This window comes from Rana temporaria, chromosome 3 (assembly GCF_905171775.1).
Source record: "Rana temporaria chromosome 3, aRanTem1.1, whole genome shotgun sequence".
Taxonomy (NCBI): Eukaryota; Metazoa; Chordata; class Amphibia; order Anura; family Ranidae; genus Rana; species Rana temporaria.
The window spans coordinates 460,163,895-460,185,643 of record NC_053491.1 but is presented as its reverse complement, the minus strand read 5'-3'; the positions used below and the strand labels follow the sequence as shown (position 1 = coordinate 460,185,643).

The 21,749-nt window shown below is 45.7% G+C and overlaps 1 protein-coding gene across 1 annotated transcript in view; it reads right to left on the bottom strand.

Annotated features, from left to right (window-relative positions):
* Positions 1-20,239, bottom strand: part of LOC120933516 (lysophosphatidic acid receptor 4-like) — a 35,256-nt gene extending 15,017 nt beyond the window's left edge. The window contains exon 1 of the mRNA XM_040346758.1: positions 20,159-20,239. The gene's annotated coding sequence lies outside the window, so the exon portion shown is untranslated. The remainder of the gene's footprint in view (positions 1-20,158) is intronic.
* Positions 20,240-21,749: the final 1,510 nt, after the last annotated feature.

Here is a 21,749-nt window from a genome sequence, read left to right as displayed (position 1 = left end):
CCGACCGTGTGTAGGAGGCTTTAGAGTTTAAATCTGCATTAGAACAGACTTTTGAAATCTATTCCGTAGAATATCTACGGAAATTAAAAGGAAATTATTTCACAGCAAGGATGTTGAAATTATGAAGGTTGCAAATTAAAGGTTACAAAAGATGTACTTACGAAAAATAAAGAGGTTGTCTATTGGCAGAACTCCAGTGTCATTGTCTAAGCGAAATTACTTGCAGGACTTTTTTGGGTTGCCTATTATGCTGGTTGGCATGGAGTTGATTATCCTTTTTTTGGACTCCTTATTAAGTCAGGTCTGGCTAAGAGGCAAGATGGTATTTAGATATCTCATGGAACATATAGATTTTCCAATATGTCATAATGTAAACATACAGTATATCATCAGCCAGTCTATCTAACATTAAGGTAAAATTGTAATTAAAGTGTATTTAAAGCTTATACTTTTTTGTTCTGTCATGGCTAAAGTAGGGTAGGGTTAGAACCCCTTCTGCTGTATCCTATGGGGAGGCTATTTGTTCTGAAGACAAAAAGTGATGCAGAATCCAACTTTTTTTGGTTGTCACTGGAACAGGAATAGAATGGAAATCTTCCAGTGGGACACTTTTTCCGGTTACGTCAGAAAGATGGGTTTTACCACTTCCCTACTGTATCCAGAACTAACGCAGGGTTTAACCACTTACCCCCCGGACCATATTGCTGCCCAAAGACCAGAGACCTTTTTGCGATTCGGGACTGCGTCGCTTTAACAGACAATTGCGCGGTCGTGCGACGTGGCTCCCAAACAAAATTGGCGTCCTTCTTTTCCCACAAATAGAGCTTTCTTTTGGTGGTATTTGATCACCTCTGCGGTTTTTATTTTTTGCGCTATAAACGAAAATATAGCGACAATTTTGAAAAAAAATAATATTTTTTACTTTTTGCCATAATAAATATCCCCCAAAAATATATAAAAAAACATTTTTTTTCCTCAGTTTAGGCCGATACGTATTCTTCTATATATTTTTCGTTAAAAAAAAACGCAATAAGCGTTAATTGATTGGTTTGCGCAAAAGTTATAGCGTTTACAAAATAGGGGGTATTTTTATGGCATTTTTATTAATATTTTTTTTTACTAGTAATGGCGGCGATCAGCGATTTTTTTTTCGGTACTGCGACATTATGGCGGACACTTCGGACACTTTTGACACATTTTTGGGACCATTGGCATTTTTATAGCGATCAGTGCTATAAAAATGCATTGGATTACTATAAAAATGCCACTGGCAGTGAAGGGGTTAACACTAGGGGGCGGGGAAGGGGTTAAGTATGCCTGGGTGTGTTCTTACTGTGGGGGGGGTGGCCTCACTAGGGGAAACACTGATCTTCTGTTCATACATTGTATGAACAGAAGATCAGCATTTCCCCCGCTGACAGGACCGAGAGCTGTGTGTTTACACACACAGCTCCCGGTCCCCGCTCTGTACCGAGCGATTGCGTGTGCCCGGCGGCGATCGCGCTCGCCGGGCACACGCACGGGAGTCGGGGGCGAGCGGGCGGCGCGCACGCGCCCCTAGTGGCGGCTCAAAGAGCCGCCGTATAGCTACGGGCTCTCGCCCAGCAGAGCCGACCTGCCGCCGTAGAATGACGGCGGCTGGTCGGCAAGCAGTTAAATTGGTAGCATATGTAGCACTACCCACGAAGGAGCTGCTGGTTTGTTTTGGGTGGCATGTTACCTCTATTCCTTCGCCATCTAGGGTACACGATCAGAGCTGAGAAGAACTGCAATGTCCACACTTTAGGGGCCAGATCCACATAGATCGGCACCGGCGCTGCGTATCTAAGATACGCTACCCTGCCGTAACTTACTTGGCTTTGTTTCAAATCCACAATGAATTTGCGCCGTAAGTTACGGCGGCGTAGTGTATCTCTGGCGGCGCAATTCAAATCGGTGATTAGGGGGGCGTGATTCATTTAAATGAAGCGCGTCCCCGCGCCGAATGAACTGCTCATACTCCGTTTCTAAATTTCCCGTTGTGCGAAATGACTTTGCAAGGACGTAATTTTTTAAACTTAGACGTGACTTACGTCCATCCCGATTCACGGACGACTTACGCAAAAAAAAGAAAAAATTCAAATTTCGACGCGGGAACGACGGCCATACTTAACATGGCAAATCTAACTATACGCCGCAAAAAAGCAGCTTTAACTATACGCCGCAAAAAAGCAGCTTTAACTATACGCCGCAAAAAGCCGACTAGAGATGACGTAAGAGAATGCGACGGCCGCGCGTACGTTCGTGGATCGTCGGAAATAGCTAATTTGCATACCCGATGCGGAAAACGACGCAAACTCCACCCAGCGGACGCCGAAGTATTGCATCTACGTATGCCGTTGTATCTTGGTTTGAGGATTCAAACTAAAGATACGACGCTGGAAATTTGAAAGTACGCCGGCGTATCAGTATATACGCCGGCGTACACTCACTGTGGATCTGGCCCTAGGTGTCTTTTTCTGTGCTTTATTACCCAACAAGGTAAAATAATAAAAGTAGTAGTTGAAGACGTAGAAAGGATAGTAGATAGTAGGTTCAGTTGTATAACTTTATTCGGAAACAGTCCTGCTTCCAGCGATAAACTTTCGTCGCCACTCTAGCCAGAGTGGGTACTGCGCACCTGGATAGGCCTCTCTCACCAGCCTAGCAGCCAGAGTGTCACACGGAAACTTTAGCAAAGTCTCTGCCACAGACCTTCCCAAAGGTAGAGACGTATTCGGTCCAGAATCCTTCTCAACACAGGATTAAGCACCCGGATCTCTCTTGAATAAACTCTTGTGAACTCAGAACTGACAGAATCATTCAGCCGTTCAGTAACGGTGCGTCCTTCGATGAAGTTCAAGGCCTCTCCTGAGATACCAGCCTCGTGCTCGGTGCTCTCCCAGACAGGTTCTTCATCGGGCGGCTTCCTCTCTCAGGACGGACAGCACAGGACCACCCCGCGATTGTAGACCCAGTCTGACTACCGGGCCTACTTAGTGGAACATAACCCCGGACCAACGTGGTCCCGGAGCCAGGAACACTTGAACACGCACCCCCGGCCATGAGGGCCACACACGGGGAGGTGGTGGGACGACAGACCAGCGATCAACGACCGCAAACTAATGATGTCTGTCCCTTAAGTACTCTCCCCCAGCATGCACAGCGAGGTGATCAACTCCCACTAATTGGTTGCCAAGGAAAAACACCCAATACGCCCTGACTCGACTGCTGCCACCCTTGGCCTGGGGTGGGACCAACACCCCAGACAGCAATAGTGGTCACTCACAGTACAGCCACGGCTGGAACAGAGGCTCAAATTTGGTAAAACAATACAGCCAGAGGTAAGTAAATCTCTGACCACCCTCTAAATTTAAGGCAGCGCCAGCTATGAAAGTAGCAGGGCGGTACACATATAACAGGGGTCTTATGCATCAATACAGAATGACAATATGATGAACTGATCTATAACATAGGACAATATTACAACTGATGGGTGGCACTGATGGGTAGGCACTGATGGGCACTGAAAGCCAGCACTGACTGGCATCACTGATGGGCATAGATTGACATCACTGATGTGCACAAATTGGCATCACTGATGTGCACAAATTGGCATCACTGATGGGTACAGATTGGGATCACTGATAGGCACTGTTGGGGCTGCACTGATAATCAGGGTACCGATGATCAGTGCCCTGTAGACATGTGCACCTCCTATAAATTTGTTTAGTTTCATTTTCGTTGTATTCGTTTTTTTTTTCTTTCGTTTATTGGATCATTCTTTATGATCGGTATTCGTTACTTTGGATCATTTGTAACTTTGGATGCATTTATATTCTTTCCGTTCCATTCGTTTAGATGCAGCATTCGTTATTTCAGATAATTCATAACTTTGGATGCAGTCGTATTCGTTACATTCACTAACAGTTAATTTAGCCAAATTTGAAAGAAAATTTCAATAAAAATTTTAATCTAATCTATCCCAAATTAGCTGCTATGGTACAGAGACCTGAATAAAAGGGTTACTGACTTCAGCTATTTTACCTATAATTTAGTAGTTTATGATAATAAATATTAATAAAAATAAAAACTATAATAATAGTTAATAATAATAGAAAATACAAAAAAACTAAAATATCTGAATGTAATCAATTCCTTAACCACTTCCTGCCCAGGCCTATGGCCGATTTACGTCCGGGAAGTGGTTTTGAAATCCTGACTGGATGTCCATGGACGTCCTGCAGGATTTCATGCCGCGCGCGCCCGTGGGGGCGCGCAGCGCGGCGATCGGTGATGCGGGGTGTCAGTCTGACACCCTGCATCTCCGATCTCGGTAAAGAGCCTCCGGCGGAGACTCTTTACCACGTGATCAGCCGTGTCCAATCACGGCTGATCACGATGTAAACAGGAAGAGCCGTTGATGGCTCTTCCTCACTCGCGTCTGACAGACGCGAGTAGAGGAGAGCCGATCGGCGGCTCTCTTGACAGGGGGGGTTCGCGCTGATTGTTTATCAGCGCAGCCCCCCCTCGGATCACCACACTGGACCACCAGGGAAGCCCACCCTGGACCACCAGGGAAGGGCAAGAAAAAAAAAAAAGGCTGAAAAAAAGAAAAAAAAAAAGTCTAAAAAAAAAAAAAAAAAAAACATTACAAAAAAAAAGATGCCAATCAGTGCCCACAAATGGGCACTGACTGGCAACATGGGTAAATCAGTGCTGACCCACAGTGTCCATCAGTGCCACCCCAGTGTCCATCAGTGCCACCCCAGTGTCCATCAGTGCCACCCCACAGTGTACATCAGTGCCACCCCACAGTGCCCATCCATGCCCAGTGCCCACCTATCAGTGCCCATCTGTGCCACCCATAAGTATCCATCAGTGCCACCCATAAGTGCCACCCATGAGTGCCCATCTGTGCCGCCTATGAGTGCCCAGTGCTGCCCATGAGTGCCCATCAGTGCTGCCTATGTGTGCCCATCAGTGCCGCCTATGTGTGCCCATCAGTGCCGCCTATGTGTGCCCATCAGTGCCGCCTATGTGTGCCCATCAGTGCCGCCTATGAGTGCCCTTCAGTGCCACATACCAGCGCCGCCAATCAGTGCCACCTCATCTGTGCCCGTCAGTACTACCTCATCGATGTCCATCAGTGCCATCTCATCGGTGCCCATCAGTGCCGCCATATCAGTGCTCGTAATTGAAAGAGAAAACGTACTTATTTACAAAAAAATTTACAGAAAAAAATAAAAACGTAATTTTTTTTCAAAATTTTCAGTCTTTTTTTAGTTGTTGTGGGGAAAAAAGGACGCCAATTGTGTTTGGGTACAGTGTAGCATGACCGCGCAATTGCCATTCAAAGTGCGACAGCGCTGAAAGCTGAAAATTGGCTTGGGCGGGAAGGTGCGTAAGTGCCCTGTATGGAAGTGGTTAAACTAGTAGGTTGAATGGTTTTTTTCGTTCTTTTGGATTTTTGTATTTTCTGATTTGCGTTCTTTCTGACAATTTATTTTTGTATGCATTCGTCAAAAGAAGCTATCGTTCATTCGGATGCTTCTGAATGAAGGAAAAATGCAGAATTTCATCCAAAAACAAATTAGTAACTAGGCATGTGCAAAAGGGAAAAATTTGTTTAGTTTCGTTTTAATTCGTTATTCAATTAATTTCGTTAAAGGGGTGGTTCCCCCGAAATTTTTTAAATCCTTTCTCCCGCTTAGTAAGTGTACAATAATGTACTCACCCGTCCCATTAATCTACGCGCCGGCATTCTTAATTCATCCGAAAGTCAATTTTATAAAATAGAGCGATGGACGTTTCCATCTTAGCTCCTGGCAGTCTGAAGCCCTACGTCCGTGTCTTCCGGGATGCGGCGAATGCTGGCTACAAGAGTCATGTGACTTGCGGAAATAGCGCGAGATTACACAACAAGCTGAAGAGATTTCTCTCCCTGAAATCCTGACGCTGCGTGACGCTGCATTCCCAAGTAGCATAGCGGCGATACTGGAAAGAAATAGACACGCCCAGCCCCACTCAGACAGACCCGGAAGTGCCTGCTTCACAGACCATAAAGACAGGTAATCAAACGTTTTAAAAAAAAATATTTGGCGTACTGTTTTTAGGCTAACTGTGCCCTTGTGTTTAAGGTTAGGTTGTTAGATAGGTGGAACCCCCACTTTAAGTTAGATTCGTTACATGTGTTAAATTCGTTTTCGGAATTCGTTCGTTTTCGACCGAATTTCGAAAATATTTCGACCGGATTCTAAAACAAAGTCTCTTTTCGAATAGAATTTTTTTCGAATTCGATTCGAAATGTATTTATTTATTTATTTATTTTTTCGAATTCCGATCAAATTTCGTCCGCGGGTTTTCGATTCGGAATCGAAAACGTTCGTTCGGATTCGGTAAATTCATTAATATTGCAATTCGGGAATTCGTAGGCATCCGAATGTCCGAATAATGAAAAATTTGTCCGAATTTCGATTTGGAACGAAACGAAATGCACATGCCTATTAGTAACAAAACCAATTGCACATTGTCTAGTGCCCAGATTATCTGTACAGGTCTCCCCTGTGAGAAGATGCCACTGGTCGGCTCTCCTCTCCTCACACTCTTTCAGTGTGAGGCGAGGAGACCCGGCATTTCCTTATTTACACGTGATCAGCTGACAGCTGTGATTGGAGATCCGGGTTGCACCGCGTCCTGGGAACACAGCGTGCCCGCGATCTCAGCGCTGCGTGCCTCCGCGGGCGCACAAGTGCGGTGAGACTGGGGCGATGTCATATGACGTCATCCTAGAACAAGAGAGCACCCCACCCGCTGATATTTGTCTATACGGCGGGCGGGAGGTGGTTAAATAACTTCAGACGAGGCTCAGAAAAATTTAAACAACTTTACTTAAAAGTCTTATCAGTATTACAGTCCATGATGAACATTAACATTAGAAATTCCCTATCTATCCCTAGTTAGATTCCCAGGAATACCTCAGAAAGGTAGTAGTTCATTTTGGCTTCCTCTAAGTAAGGTTGATCTCCAGATCCCGGTGCCTCGGACAGACTGCAAGGCACAGCAGACCCTTTTCTCAGAATTAACATCATGTCCTGCTTGATGTGGCCTGGGACGCCCCTGAACCCAGCCTTGCCCCCTATTTATATTACCGGTGGGCAGGTCTTTTTTTCAGGGGGAACTTGGGGGAACTCAGTTCCACCACCTCTGGCTCAGACCCTTTGGTGCCTGCTCACCACAATCACTTGTAAACACAGAAGTCTGGTTTCTGTGTTTACAAGTGACAGCTCTGCACTCTGTGTGTAACCCCCTGAACTCTGCACTCTGTATGTAATGCAATCCTGGTATTTAATGCCCCTTTAAGACCCTTCTACTGTTTGTGAAATTTGAATGGGGTCGTAGTTAAATTCCTGCACCTATTTTCTGAGAAAAAAGGCTCTGCCGGTGGGTAGGCTGGATCCAAAAAGCCGGGGAGCAGCAGCACGCACATTAACTTATTTCCCCCTGGCCTGGGCCAGCCACTAACTAAAATCGATCAACAAGTAAAGAGATTCTGGGAATGAGAAGGGTGTGGAGGTGGTTACTCGACTACTACGAGTGGATTGATGAGTCAATGATAGTCTTGATAGTCTAGTGTCAGAAACCGCATGTCAACCTTCAGAGAGATAGCATCTACCACAGATACTGGAGGCCTGCATGGGATCATTGCCGGATGCTCTTTCAGCTTGTATCTCTGATCCTGAGTCCTACTCAGGGGCGGACTGACCATTGGGACTCTCAGGCACTGCCCGAGGGCCCCATGCCACTAGGGGCCCTCGGTGTATTGGATGTGATGGTGGGGGGGAGGGGGGTTGGGGGGACTTGTGATGCTACAATTTTGAAATAGCAATATCCAATAAAGTTTTTAGGAGGTAGCTCCTGGGTGTTTATATGCCTTTTATTTATTTTTTGTTTTTGGTTCATTGGTATTTTGTGGCTACACCCTCCCTATACAGAATCAAAAAAAGGGGGGGGGAAAGGGGGAACAAAAAAGCACTCACATTTGCCAACATCCGTAAATATAGGAATAGAGAAAAAAATTACTGCTGGAGGGGCAGCGATTGGGCGGACTTTAGAGGCAAGACGGGAACAACAAGATTAGAAAAAAATATATATTTATTACAAAAAATACAATTGATATGAAAAAACAATTAGTATAAAAAAACATATAGGATATGTAATAGTGTTGAAAATATCCTCTCGTCTACGCGTTTCGCTTTTGGGTTTCCTCAGGACGAGACAGGAAAATTTTAGCAGTAGAATATTAAATATTTCATTTATCAAAATGGTCGTCAGCCTTCCAATGCACCACAGATCGTTTATAATGGCAGATACAACATCAATCGTTGAATGGTTTACACGTAATTTCGAAAGCGTTTTTGAAATGCCAAACAGGAGGGAGAAAAGTTTCATCTATGTGAGATCATGGTTGCATCATATCCTTTATCAGGAGTGATTCTATTTAGTAACCAGAAAACCATAAAAAAACGGGGCAGGAGGAGAGGGCCAAAGCCACAATAGGAATTACATCCATATAAAGTAGCCAAAGTCTATCAGTCTAGACCGTCCAATGCAGGGTGGCCAGCGAGTTTTGGTTATAGAGACCTTAAAGATGAAAACGCTGTCTCAAACCCCGGGGGATAGCCTGTGCTATCCCCCGGGGTTTGAGACGTCATTTTCATCTTTAAGGTTTCTATCAGGAGTCTGGCACAAAGATTGGCACTACAGGGAAAAACCTACATATCTAATATAAACTGTACAAACATGGAACAGCAAATTAATGATGGGAGATGCGGTGTGTTAGACTGACACACAGCACGTCTGATCGCCGCGCTGCGCGCCCCCGCCGGGTTGTTGTCCTGATCACATCATAGGATAAATGAACCACTTTGCCGACGTCATATTGCTATATGGCGGGCGGTAAGTGGTTAAGCAGCATACTGATGAGCCTACCCCACTGCTCATCTGCTCTATCCTCTTGTGAGCATGTTCCCTCTCTGCACATGTGCACTGGAGTACATAGGTTGGGCCCTAGCGATGGATGTCCCTCCCTCTTCAGACTTCCTCAACAATCCTGATTTCTTTATGGACGTTTCACAATTTTTTGAATGGTCGGGAGTCTGACACAAAGATTGGCACTAGAGGGAAAAATCTACAAATCTAATATAAACTGTACAAACATGGAACAGCAAATTAATAAAACGCACACACATCAAATATAGCAACTTGACTTACAACCTGATACAACTTAATGGTCACTTAAAATATTATGTTTTTTTTCCATTGAGCAGGAGCAACAATGGGTCCTGAACATGATGAAATGGGTTCTGAGGGCACTGTGGAAGGGTGTAGAGTGCTGCCAGTCACTAGGGTGACCCTGCCCCATACCCACGGACTGAACATCACCACTGCACAATATAGCCCACAATAAGGTGTCACATTTCCATTCTCACTCCTTGTTTCTGCTCTCTGTATTCATAATACTACCATCCCTCTATTTCACTTTGCATCATCAGCTACCGCTTTCAGTTCAATGCTTACCCACGCAATATGTCAGCTACGTTCAAAGGACCAAACACCTAAAACAACTGTAAAGTTCACAACTATATACAATTACTCATAACTGTACTGAAAATGTACTATTTATGTAACTTCGATGTGCAGTCTTGTGTTGACTGCAACTTAAAGAGGTTGTAAACCTCTGAAAACAAAAACCCACAAACAGATATGCGCCTAAAGCCAGGCTACACCCCGCCAACGTATCTTGCTTACGCCGGCATAGGGTGGGCGCACATTTAGGCTGGGTGCATGGTGCCGCTCCCATTAATTAGCCATTCAAACATGCAAATGAGGAAAATACGGCGATTCACAAACCTGTGTGCGCCCGATGTAGGCTGCGCGAGGTGCACGTAAGTTGTACATCCGGCGTAAAGTTATTCCCCATAAAGGAGGCGCAACCCAACAGCAGACATGCAAAGGTCTGCACCAGGGAACACAAGCTGGTGTTATTTACGTTGGACGTGTGTCTGGCTGGGCGTAGGTTACGTTCACGCCGTATGAAGTGATCCAGCGTAGTTTAGGCAGTTGTTCCAAAGTGGTTGTGAGCATGTGGAGGGAAATGCGTCCACGTCACGGCGCATGCGCAGTTCGTAATACGTATTTGTCTGGCGCTCGGACCATCATTTGCATGGGGTCACGCCTCATTTGCATGGGTCACGCCCACTTCCACCTACGCCAGCTTACGCCTTCGAATCCCACGCCACGCTGGCGCAGCGGTGGAAGCACTGGCTTGCTGAATTTATTGCTTGCCTGTCTGCGCTGCGTTGGCGTAGCATACATTGGTTACTCTATGGCGGGGTAATGTGCGCCCACTCTCTGTGAATCTGGGCCAAAATATCTCCTAAACTGTGCAAGTTTAGAAGATATTCACGGTACCTAAGCCTTGTAGGTAAAAGTGGTGTAACAGAGATTACAACCCCTTTAAGTTAGATATAGCAATATTTATATATACGCTGCTCAGAAAAATTAAAGAAATACTTTTTAATCAGAGTATAGCATCAAGTCAAATAAACTCCTGGGATATTGATCTGGTCAGAGGGGGTTGTTCAGTTTCAACTGCTTTGTTGTTAATGAAATTAAGAACGGGTGCACTAGATGGGTAACAATGAGACGAACGCCAAAACAGAAATGGTTTTACAGGTGGAGGACACAGACATTTTTGCTCCCTACTTCTCTTTTCTGACAGTTTTTCACTAGTTTTGAATTTGTCTAGGGTCAGTGTCACTACTGGTACCATGAGGCGATACCTGGACTCTATAGAGGCTGGACAGGCAGTCCAACTCCACATCAATACGTGCCATTGTCAAAAGGTTTGCCGTGTCTCCCAGCACAGTCTCAAGAGCATGGAGGAGATTCCAGGAGACAGGCAGTTACTCTAGGAGAGCTGGGCAGAGCCGTAGAAGGGCCTTAACCCATCAGCAGGACCGGTATATGCTCCTTTGTGTAAGGAGGAACAGGATGAGCACTGCCAGAGCCCTAGAAAATTACCTCCTGTGAATTTCTCTGACCAAACAATCAGAAACAGACTTCATGGGGGTGGCCTGAGGGCCTGACGTCCTCTAGTGTGCTCTGTGCTCACTGCCGGACACTGTGGAGCTTGATTGGCATTTTCCATTGAACACCAGAATTGGCAGGTCTGCCACTGGTGCCCCATGCTTTTCACAGATGGAAGCAGGTTCACCCTGAGCATATGTGACAGACGGGAAAGGGTCTGGAGAAGCCGCGGAGAACTTTATGCTGCCTGTAACATCGTTCAGCATGACCGGTTTGGTGATGGGTCAGTGATGGTCTGGGGAGGCATATCCATGGAGGGACACACAGACCTCTACAGGCTACACAATGGCACCCTGACTGCCATTAGGTATCGGGATGAAATCCTTGGACCCATTGTCAGACCCTACGGTGGTGCAGTGGGTCCTGGGTTCCTCCTGGTGCACGACAATGCCCGGCCTCGTGTGGCGAGAGCATGCAGCCAGTTCCTGGAGAATGAAGAAATTGATACCATTGAATGGCCCCCACGCTCACCTGACCTAAATCCAAAAGAACACCTCTGGGACATTATGTTTCGGTCCATCCGGTGCTGCCAGGTTGCACCTCAGTCTGTTCAGGAGCTCAATGATGTTCTGGTCCAGATCTAGGGTGGGAAATACCCCAGGACACCATCCGTCGTCTCATTAGGAGCATGAGGACCATTTTAAGTTTCTGCAATGAAACTTCAGCAAAATGGACTAGCTTGCTGCATAATTCTTTCACTTTGATTTTCCGGGTGTCTTTGAATTCAGCCCTCTGTAGGTGGATAATTTTAATTTCCATCAAATGATGTGCCATCCTTTTGTAACTGCCGCTTTTTCGGCTGGCTGTTCCCCTTTTCAAACAGGCGCTTTCAGCGCCGTAGTGCGTTCCATGCATTGTTGAGCACGATATGTCCTTTGGGATGGCTATTTATGTATACATTTTAATGTTCTATTTTGTACAATAAAAATTATTTTTTTACTATGTTTATAGTATTTGTTTAATTCGACACCTTTAAAAGTCCCAGGGTTTGTTACCCTTTCCCCATTTTCCTCTATAAAACCCACAGAGGTGATCAAATACCAGCAAAAAAAAAACTCTCTTTGTGAGAAAAAAAAAAGACATAAATTGTGTTTGGGTGCCACGTCGCACGCCCGCGTAGTTGTCAGTTAAAGTAACGCTGGGCCGTATCGCAAAAAAATGGCCTGGTCATAAAGGGGGGTAATTCGTCTGGGGCTGAAGAGGTTAAAAAAAGATAATCGAAAAACGTTATTACATAAATGTATAAAACATTAATCGTTTAAGGATAAGTTAAAGAGCGATTTTTGTCAGCAAGGGAAAATCCGCTGAATTCAGAAGGCTGATTCAGTTAGTTGTACAGTAAGAATGCTGAGAACTCTTCACACATGTGGTGGGCTTTCTTCTGTGTAACTTCCTCTCCCCCCCCCCCCATGTCTGTCTCTGTTTGTGGGTATGTGTGGGAACACCTCTCCTGCATTGCAAGCAAAAGGGGATCCCAGATTTTAAGCAAAAGGTGAAGGCTGGGAGGGGGATGGGGTGGTGATTTTTTTCTTTTGGTGGTATTTGATCACCTCTGCGGTTTTTATTTTTAAAATACCGACACTTTTAAAAAAAATACAATATTTTTTTACTTTTTGCTATAATAAATATGCCCAAATTTTTTTTAAAAAATAAAAAGTTTCTTCATCAGTTTAGGCCGATACGTATTCTTCTACATATTTTTGGTTAAAAAATCGCAATAAGCGTTTATTGATTGGTTTGCGCAAAAGTCTACAAACGAGGGGGTAGATTTAAGGCATTTTATTTTTTATTTTTTTTACTAGTAATGGCGGTGATCTGCGATTTTTTTCAGGACTGCAACATTGTGGTGGACAGATCGGACACTTTGAACACTCTTATGGGACCATTGACATTTATACAGTGATCAGTGCTATAAAAATGCACTGATTACTGTGTAAATGTCACTGGCAGGGAAGGGGCAGGGGCGGACTGACCATTTTGTCACTAGGGGGCCCCATCAGGGTTGCCAGCCTCAGTAAAACTAGGGACAGTATGAAAAAAATCTGTGTTTTTAAAAAAGATTAATCCCAAGATTATAGCTGCCCCACCTCTCCAGTACCTTTTCAGTGTGTTTATACTGTGTATGTATACTTTATGTGTGTGTGTGTAAACTGTGTGGCCCCATAATCTCCTATTCCCTGGGGGCCTCATGAGTTGTCAGTCCGCCCCTGGGAAGGGGTTAACACTAGGGGGCGATCAAGGGGTTAAATGTGTTCCTTCATGTGTGTTTCTAACCGTGGGGGGAGGGGACTGACTGGAGGAGGAGACAGATTGCTGTTCCTAATTACTAATTCCACATTCTCCTCCCCTGTCAGAATGGATATTTGTCTGTTTACATACACAGATCCCCCCCAACCATGCAGCACATGCACCTGCTATGGCTCTTAAAGGAGCCGACGTACCAGTCCGGGTGATTCGCAAGAACGAGCTGACCTGCCACCGTATAATAATGGCGGCTGGTTGGTAAGCAAGGATTTTCTGTGCGCTCTGCGGGATATTCGCCTGCAGATCGCACAGTCAATAGATTGTTAAGGAGCGGGGCCACCACGTCCTTAACAATGAATGAGTCATCAGCTGTCAGTGGGCTTCCCAACTGACAGCTGAATGTAAAAAAAACATTGCCAGCAAAAATAAATAGCAGGGAAAAACAGAGTGGGCCCCCCAATCCATACCAGGCCCTTTGGGTCTGGTGTGAATTTTAAGAGGAACCCCATGCCAAAACTTTAAAAAAACAGCGTGGGGTCCCACCCATGATCCATAAGTCCCCACATCTCTCCTCTATGCTGGAAAGCCTGAGATTTAAAAAATAAAATCGATCTCAGGCGTTCCAGCAAAATGGCAGTGTTTACACATCTCCCAGAGACGGAAGTGACGTCGCTTTCAGCCTCCGAGGGTCATAGAGCTGGCCAGTGGCGGATTCATTCTCCGGTTCCCCGATTGCATGTGAGAGACCGGAGAAGCACTGGAGGGCAGCAGGAGGGGGGACGTCCACCATCCGCCAACTGTAAAAGCCATCAAGCAGCTAAACAGGCTCTATGATGGCTTTTACATGTGAGGGAATCGCCATCTGAAAAAAACATACAGTATCTGGATAATGCTTGTAGCTGCAGGCATCATTCAGATATCTTCACTTAAAGAAAATTACATCATATGACATCTACCCGAGGGACACTTCTGATACCCTTATTTTTCCTAGTGTCCATGCCTCCTGTAGGCAGCAGTATAACCCAAGAGTATGAGAATTCCTGTGTCCCTAACCAAACGAGAAAGAAAATCAGATTTTTGTTTTTCCCCTAAAATCCATTTTCTGGATTCCATTGATTGACACAGGAATTCTGATACTCTTGTCTTTTGCTAGTGTCTAATCCTCCTTAAGGTGGCAGTATAACTCAACGGTATCAGAATGCCCCTCAATGGACTCCAGAAACAGTTTTTGATGCGAAGTTCAAAAATCCCATTTTCTTTCTCGTTCATTAATGGACATACAGTAACAGTTCTGATACTGTTGGGTTATGCTGTCACCTACAGGAAGTTTGGACACTAGCAAAAAAAAAAGAAAATTACGCTAAATATAAAATTCCAAAGGATTGTTGTTTTTAATCGTGCCATTCCTGAGATTTATGCAGCACAGATAGGTAAAAGCCTTTGCTTTTCTCCACTGCAGTTAAGCAATACAGCTTGGTCACCTCCATGCTAGTGACTGGACAATGAAGGAGAAGCAGCAGACTGATGAGATCATCTCTCCTCACTCACCTACAGCTAGCATGTTTCCTGTCTGCACACCAGGCTTCACATGTAACTAAAATATTAATGTGCATGTAGGAAACATGTTTGGTTTAAAGTACCAACCCTTAGCCCCCTTCCGAGTCCTATTGTATAGGTCAGCGATCTCCAAACTGTGGCCCGGGGGTCAAATGCGGCCCTTTGTCTGCTTTATCCAGCCCTTGGGGGTGCTATTTTATTCACTGACACCAATGAAGGGCAGAATTCCTCCCAATGACACCAACAATGGGGTACAATTCCTTCCAATGACACCAACGATAGGGCACAATTCCTTCCAATGACACCAACGATGGGGCACAATTCCTCCCAATAACACCAACGATAGGGCACAATTCCTCCCAATAACACCAACAATAGGGCACAATTCCTTCCAGTGACACCAACGATGGGGCACAATTTCTCTCAATGACACCAACAATGGGGCACAATTTCTCCCAATGACACCAACGATGGGCCACAATTCCTCCCAATGACACCAATGATAGGGCCCAATGACACCAATGTTGGGGTACAATTCCTCCCAATGACACCAATGATGGGGCAAAATTCCTCCCACTGACACAAATGATAGGGGATTGTTTGTTCTCACTGATGTTGGCTCACTTTGTACTCCTGATGGCCACATTCCGGCCCGCTAAAGTCTACAGGATAGTAAATGGGCGCTTTGTTTGGAAAAAGTTTGGAGACCCCTGATATAGGTGATTGCTGAGGCTAATTTCAAGACAGATTCAGATACCCACAACTGTTAATTTGTTAGATACCGTATTTATCGGCGTATACCGCGCACTATTTTGCCCTGAGAATCAGGACAAAATCGTGGGTGCGCGATGTACGCCGATACCCGCTTTCCCGCCACGAGTTTGAATACTGCGCCGGCATATACCGAGCACAGTACACTCGTGTATCTTCGGGCAGTCTCGGCGCCTCACACGCTGACGTCCTGAGCGTACAGGACGTCAGCGCGAGAGTTGCCGAGCTTGCCCGACGATACACGAGTGTACTGCGCTCGGTATATGTCGGCGCAGTATTCAAACTCGGCGCGGGAAACGAGCGGGGAGGACGCGAGGACGCCGCAGAAGGACGCCGGACCCGACGAAGAGGACACCCAAAGCCGCAGAAGGACGCCGGACCCGACGAAGAGGACACCCGAAGCCGCAGACGGACGCCGGACCCGACGAAGAGAACACCCGAAGCCGCAGACGGATGCCGGACCCGACGAAGAGGACACCCGAAGCCGCAGAAGGACGCCGGACCCGACGAAGAGGACACCCGAAGCCGCAGACGGACGCCGGACCCGACGAAGAGGACACCCGAAGCCGCAGAAGGACGCCGGACCCGACGAAGAGGACACCCGAAGCCGCAGACGGACGCCGGACCCGACGAAGAGGACACCCGAAGCCGCAGAAGGACGCCGGACCCGACGAAGAGGACACCCGAAGCCGCAGAAGGACGCCGGACCCGACGAAGAGGACACCCGAAGCCGCAGACGGACGCCGGACCCGACGAAGAGGACACCCGAAGCCGCAGACGGACGCCAGACCCGACGAAGAGGACACCCGAAGCCGCAGACGGATGCCGGACCCGACGAGGCTGCCGATGGACGCCGCGCAAGACAGCAAAACTGTAAGTACAAAAAAAACTTTTTTTCCACAGGATTCACGGCAACTTTAGGGGTGCGCGGTATACGCGGGAGGGCGTTATACCGCAATAAATACGGTACATTTAAAGTGTTTGTAAACCCTTCCATATACCCAGTGACTGGCCTCAGGTGATTCACAGAGATGAAACAAATCCTACAATATAAGTTATACCTGTTCATCTGCAGTCTTCTCTATATCTGTTTGTGCAGAATTTACTCAGGATCTCTCAGCTCTGAAAACTAGGGGGCGGAGAGCTGAAGTTACACTCTTCAGAGCTCAGGGAGGAGAGGTCTGAGCCCTGATTGGAGGAAAGAAACACCCCCCCCACCACACAGCTCACAGGAACAGTGCTGAGGGTGTCAATCAGCTGGAGGTCCCTCCCATGTCACCATTTTTGTCTTGGTGTCAGGAAAACTTGTCAGAAGTGACTCATGCTGATAGCAGAGGAACGAGGCAGCAGACAGAAAAGACACCTTAGCGTTCTTGAGTCAAGTACACACTATAGAGGGATATGCTTTGTTCATATTTCATGTCTGAAATTGACAACCACTTTAATGATGAGTTGAATGAATGAATAAATGACTTGTATAGCGCAACTCATGCGAACTGAATCGCCTCTGGGCGCTTTTATAATACATAACTTCATAAAACGGTGTTCATTTAAATCTGCTGAGTTTAGCTTTAACCCCTTGCCACCCATGTAATGCATATTAATGGCGTCAACGAGGGTGGGCTTTAATGCCCAAACGCCGCACATTTGCATCCTTGGGTGGCAGAGGTTTCTGTGCTGACAGACTCACTGCATGATCCCAGCACAGAGACCCAGGCACACCCTAATCACCCTGTGCAGGACAGATTCCCCCTACTGATCTGGCTCCCCCTCTTTCCCCCCACAGCACTGCCGGCTTCCCTCCTCTCCCACCAGTTGTTGCTGTGGATGTTTTAGGATGAGTAGGGGAAGGGGCCAGTAAATATGTCATTTACCGACCCCTTCCCTTTCTGAATGAAGATCGTGAGTGATCGGTAGAGTGTGTTTGAGCTTTGGGGTGCACACCCTAATGCCAAAGGCTGCGCACACCTATGCCTCCCTCATTCCAAAAGTAGATTGGCCCTATTATGTGAGATAGGGAGGTTAGATTGTAAGCGTCTTGTGGGAAGGGACTCATGGGAATGCACAGTGTATAAATTGTCTGTAATAAATAAATATAAAACTATCTTAGCTGTCAGAGCGAAGAAAAGAATAAAGCTGGGTAATCGGCTTCTGTTAGAGGGACATTAGTACCCTAAGGCCCCGTATACACGAGAGGATCGATCCGCTGGAATTGATCCGCGGACCGGCTCCAGCGGATAGATCCCCTGGTGTGTACGATCCAGCGGATCTGTTTCCGCGGATTTTTGTCCCCTGGGATGGATTTCCAGCGGATCAAAATTTCTTGACATGCTAAGAAATCGATCCGCTGGAATCCAGACCAACGGATTGATCCGCTGGTCTGTACAGACTCACCGGATCAATCCGTCCGAATCAATCCCCCGCATGCGTCGTAATGATTCGACGCATGCGTGGAAGTCCTTATATCACAGCGTCGCGCACGTCGCCGCGTCATCATCGCGGCGACGGCGCGACACGTCACCGCGGACGGAATTCCGCGGGGATTTTGATCTCATGGTTAGTACAACCATGAGATCAAAATCCGCCAGAGGATTTATCCGCGGAAACGGTCCCCCGGACCGTTTCTGTGGATAAATCCTCTCGTGTGTACTAGGCCTAAGGCTGCATTCACACCTGAGCGTTTTGTCGCCTGAAGCGCAACGCTCAAAAACGCTAGAGGGGAAAAAATACATTATTCTCTATGGAGATGGTTCACATCTCCACTCCAATATGCCTGACGCCGAACGCCTGAAGCTCAAACAAGTTCCGGACCCTTTTTTGTCACGCGTATCGGGCGGTTTGGTCGTTTTTGAGCGTTTCTATTTCCCATAGAAAGTAATGGAAACGCTCGATTCAAGCGACTAGCGCGACAACGAGCGTTTGCTACGGGCGTTTTGTCGCTTTAATCAATAGAACATTTCACCCAGGCAGAAGATAAAAAAAATCTACCAACATAGCAACAAGTGATGAAAAGATGATCTTTTTTCCTATTGGCTAAAATAAAAAACGTCGAAGTACAAAAACGTCGGACGACGCTGTATGCAAACGCACAAATACGCATGAATATGCGCGACAAAACGCCGGAAAAAAACAACGGAAAAAACGACCGACGCTCAGGTGTGAATGCAGCCTAAGCGCCCACCAGTGCGGCTAATTAGTGACTTCCAGTGCCCTTCAGTACTGCTTATCAGTACCCACCAGTGCCACATATCAGTGCCCATCAGTGCCTCATTATCAGTGCTTATCAGCACAAAAGAGCTCAGTTTATTATTTACACATAAATAAATCCCATCAGCAACGTTTCAGGCTTGCCTGCCTATATGTGACCAATAAACTGATCTCTCTTGTGCTGCAACCACCTACACTTTTGTAGTCTTCCAGGAGTATCTCCAAATAGTTGACAACTGATAACTAATGCCGCGTACACACCATCACTTTATGTGATGAAAAAAACGACGTTTTTAAAAACATCAATTTAAATGACCGTGTGTGGGGGAAAACGTCGTTTTATGTCTTGTGAAAAACGACCAAAAAAAATTGAAGCATGCTTCAATTTTTTGTGTCGTTTTTCAAAACGTCGGTTTTTGTTTCACAAAAAATCACTGTGTGTAGCAAAAAACGACGTTTAAAACGACGTTTTTAAACCCGCGCATGCCCAGAAGCTAGTTATGAAGCTAGCTTCAATGGAAAAAAGTGGTGAAAGGTAACCTCGCTTTGCTAGAGCATTGTGAGAAAAACAATGGTGTGTAGGCAACTTCGTCTTTGAAAATTGAAGTTTCAAAAACTTTGTTTTTTACTTCACAAAAAATGTCGTTTTTTTTTCATCACATAAAGTGATGGTGTGTACGCGGTATAAGACATTTCTCTCGGCTCTTTAAAATCCCAGTCCATCCAAAATTTATATTTTACTTACAGGTGGAGCCTGGTGGGCTGTGAGTTTCAGTTCCTCCTATTTTAATCTCCATAATTAAAAAATGAATTAAAAATGTTAGCGGTAGAGTGGGAACGGGCTTGCAACGGGCACAAAAAATGTGCAGAGGAAACTGTTGGGGTACAATTCTCCAGCATCAACCAAACACTGAAATCTATGTTTTGGATGGACAGTCCTTCTAAATGTAATGGGCAGAATAATAATAAGAGAGGACCAGTTAGAAATAAAATAGGGACAGGGGGATTAAGGCTGAGACTAACCAGCAGTCAAATGAGATTTAATTTTGCGTGATTGCTGCGCACTAACTTCCCACCAGCTCTACACAAACATTCTGACACTGTGCTAAGACCAAAAGTACGGGAAAAAAAACAGGTCATCGGTCACCACATCTATCATGGCAGGTCTGCAAATGATAGCTAATACCCTCAACCACGACATATTACTCACCCAGCACATGTGGCGTATATGCCAGCCCGCGGACCAAGACGCCGAGTGTAGACTGCTTAGTGTTACAGAACTTCCTGTGGAAGTGCTGACTCCCTGCCATACAGCTGCAGTATATATCTGTGACATGAACAAACACAGGTTGTGTCACCCTACTACTTGTCTACAGAAGTACTTAACCACTTAAGCCCCGGACCATTTTGCAGCTAAATGCCCAGGCCAGGTTTCGCGAATCGGCACTGCGTCGCTTTAACAGACAATTGCGCGGTCGTGCGACGTGGCTCCCAAACAAAATTGATGTCCTTTTTTTCCCACAAATAGAGCTTTCTTTTGGTGGTATTTGATCACCTCTGTGGTTTTTATTTTTTGTGCTATAAACAAAAATAGAGCGACAATTTTGAAAAAAATGCAATATTTTTTACTTTTTGCTATAATAAATATCCCAAAAACATATATATAAAAAAATAAATTTCCTCAGTTTAGGCCGATACGTATTCTTCTACCTATGTTTGGTAAAGAAAATCGCAATAAGCGTTTATCGATTGGTTTGCACAAAATTTATAGCGTTTACAAAATAGGGGATAGTTTTATTGCATTTTTATTTTTTTATTTTTTTTACTACTAATGGCGGCGATCAGCGATTTTTTTCGTGACTGCGACATTATGGCGGACACTTCAGACAATTTTGACACATTTTTGGGACCATTGTCATTTTCACAGAAAAAAATGCATTTAAAATGCATTGTTTATTGTAAGAAATGACAGTTGCCGTTTGGGAGTTAACCACAGGGGGCGCTGAAGGAGTTATGTTTCACCTAGTGTGTGTTTACAACTGTAGGGGGGTGTGGCTGTAGGTCTGATGTCATCGATCGTGTCTCCCTATAAAAGGGATCACATGATCGATGTAGCCGCCACAGTGAAGCACGGGGAAGCCGTGTTTACATACAGCTCTCCCTGTTCTTCAGCTACGGGGAGCGATCGCGAGGGGGCGGCTAGAAACGAATAGCCACGCCCTCATCCCGGATCGCTCCCTGAGGCTTAACGACCGTCGCATGTACCGGGGGGGGTAACGATCGGACCACCGACCCGCGGAAAGGCAGTGACGTGCGGGCACGTCGTTCTGCCTGCCCGTGCCATTTTGCCGACGTATATGTACATGCGGCGGTCGTTAGGTGGTTAAAATAACTCTAACAGCAGCCACTAAAATCTCATATGCACTTTGACCTATTATGCCGCGTACACACGATCATTTTTCGGCATGTCATTTAAAATGATTGTGTGTGGGCTTCACATCATTTTTCAGGTTCTGAAAAACGACAAAAAAAAATTCAAACATGCTGCATTTTTTAACAACGTTGTTTTTTTTCAGGTTGTAAAAAATTATCGTGTGTGGGCTAAAACAACGTTAAAAACCTGCGCATGCTCAGAAGCAAGTTATGAGACGGGAGCGCTCGTTCTGGTAAAACTACCATTCGTAATGGAGTAAGCACATTCATCACGCTGTAACAGACAGAAAAGCGCGAATCGTCTTTTACTAACACAAAATCAGCTAAAGCAGCCCTAAGGGTGGCGTCATCCGCATGGAACTTCCCCT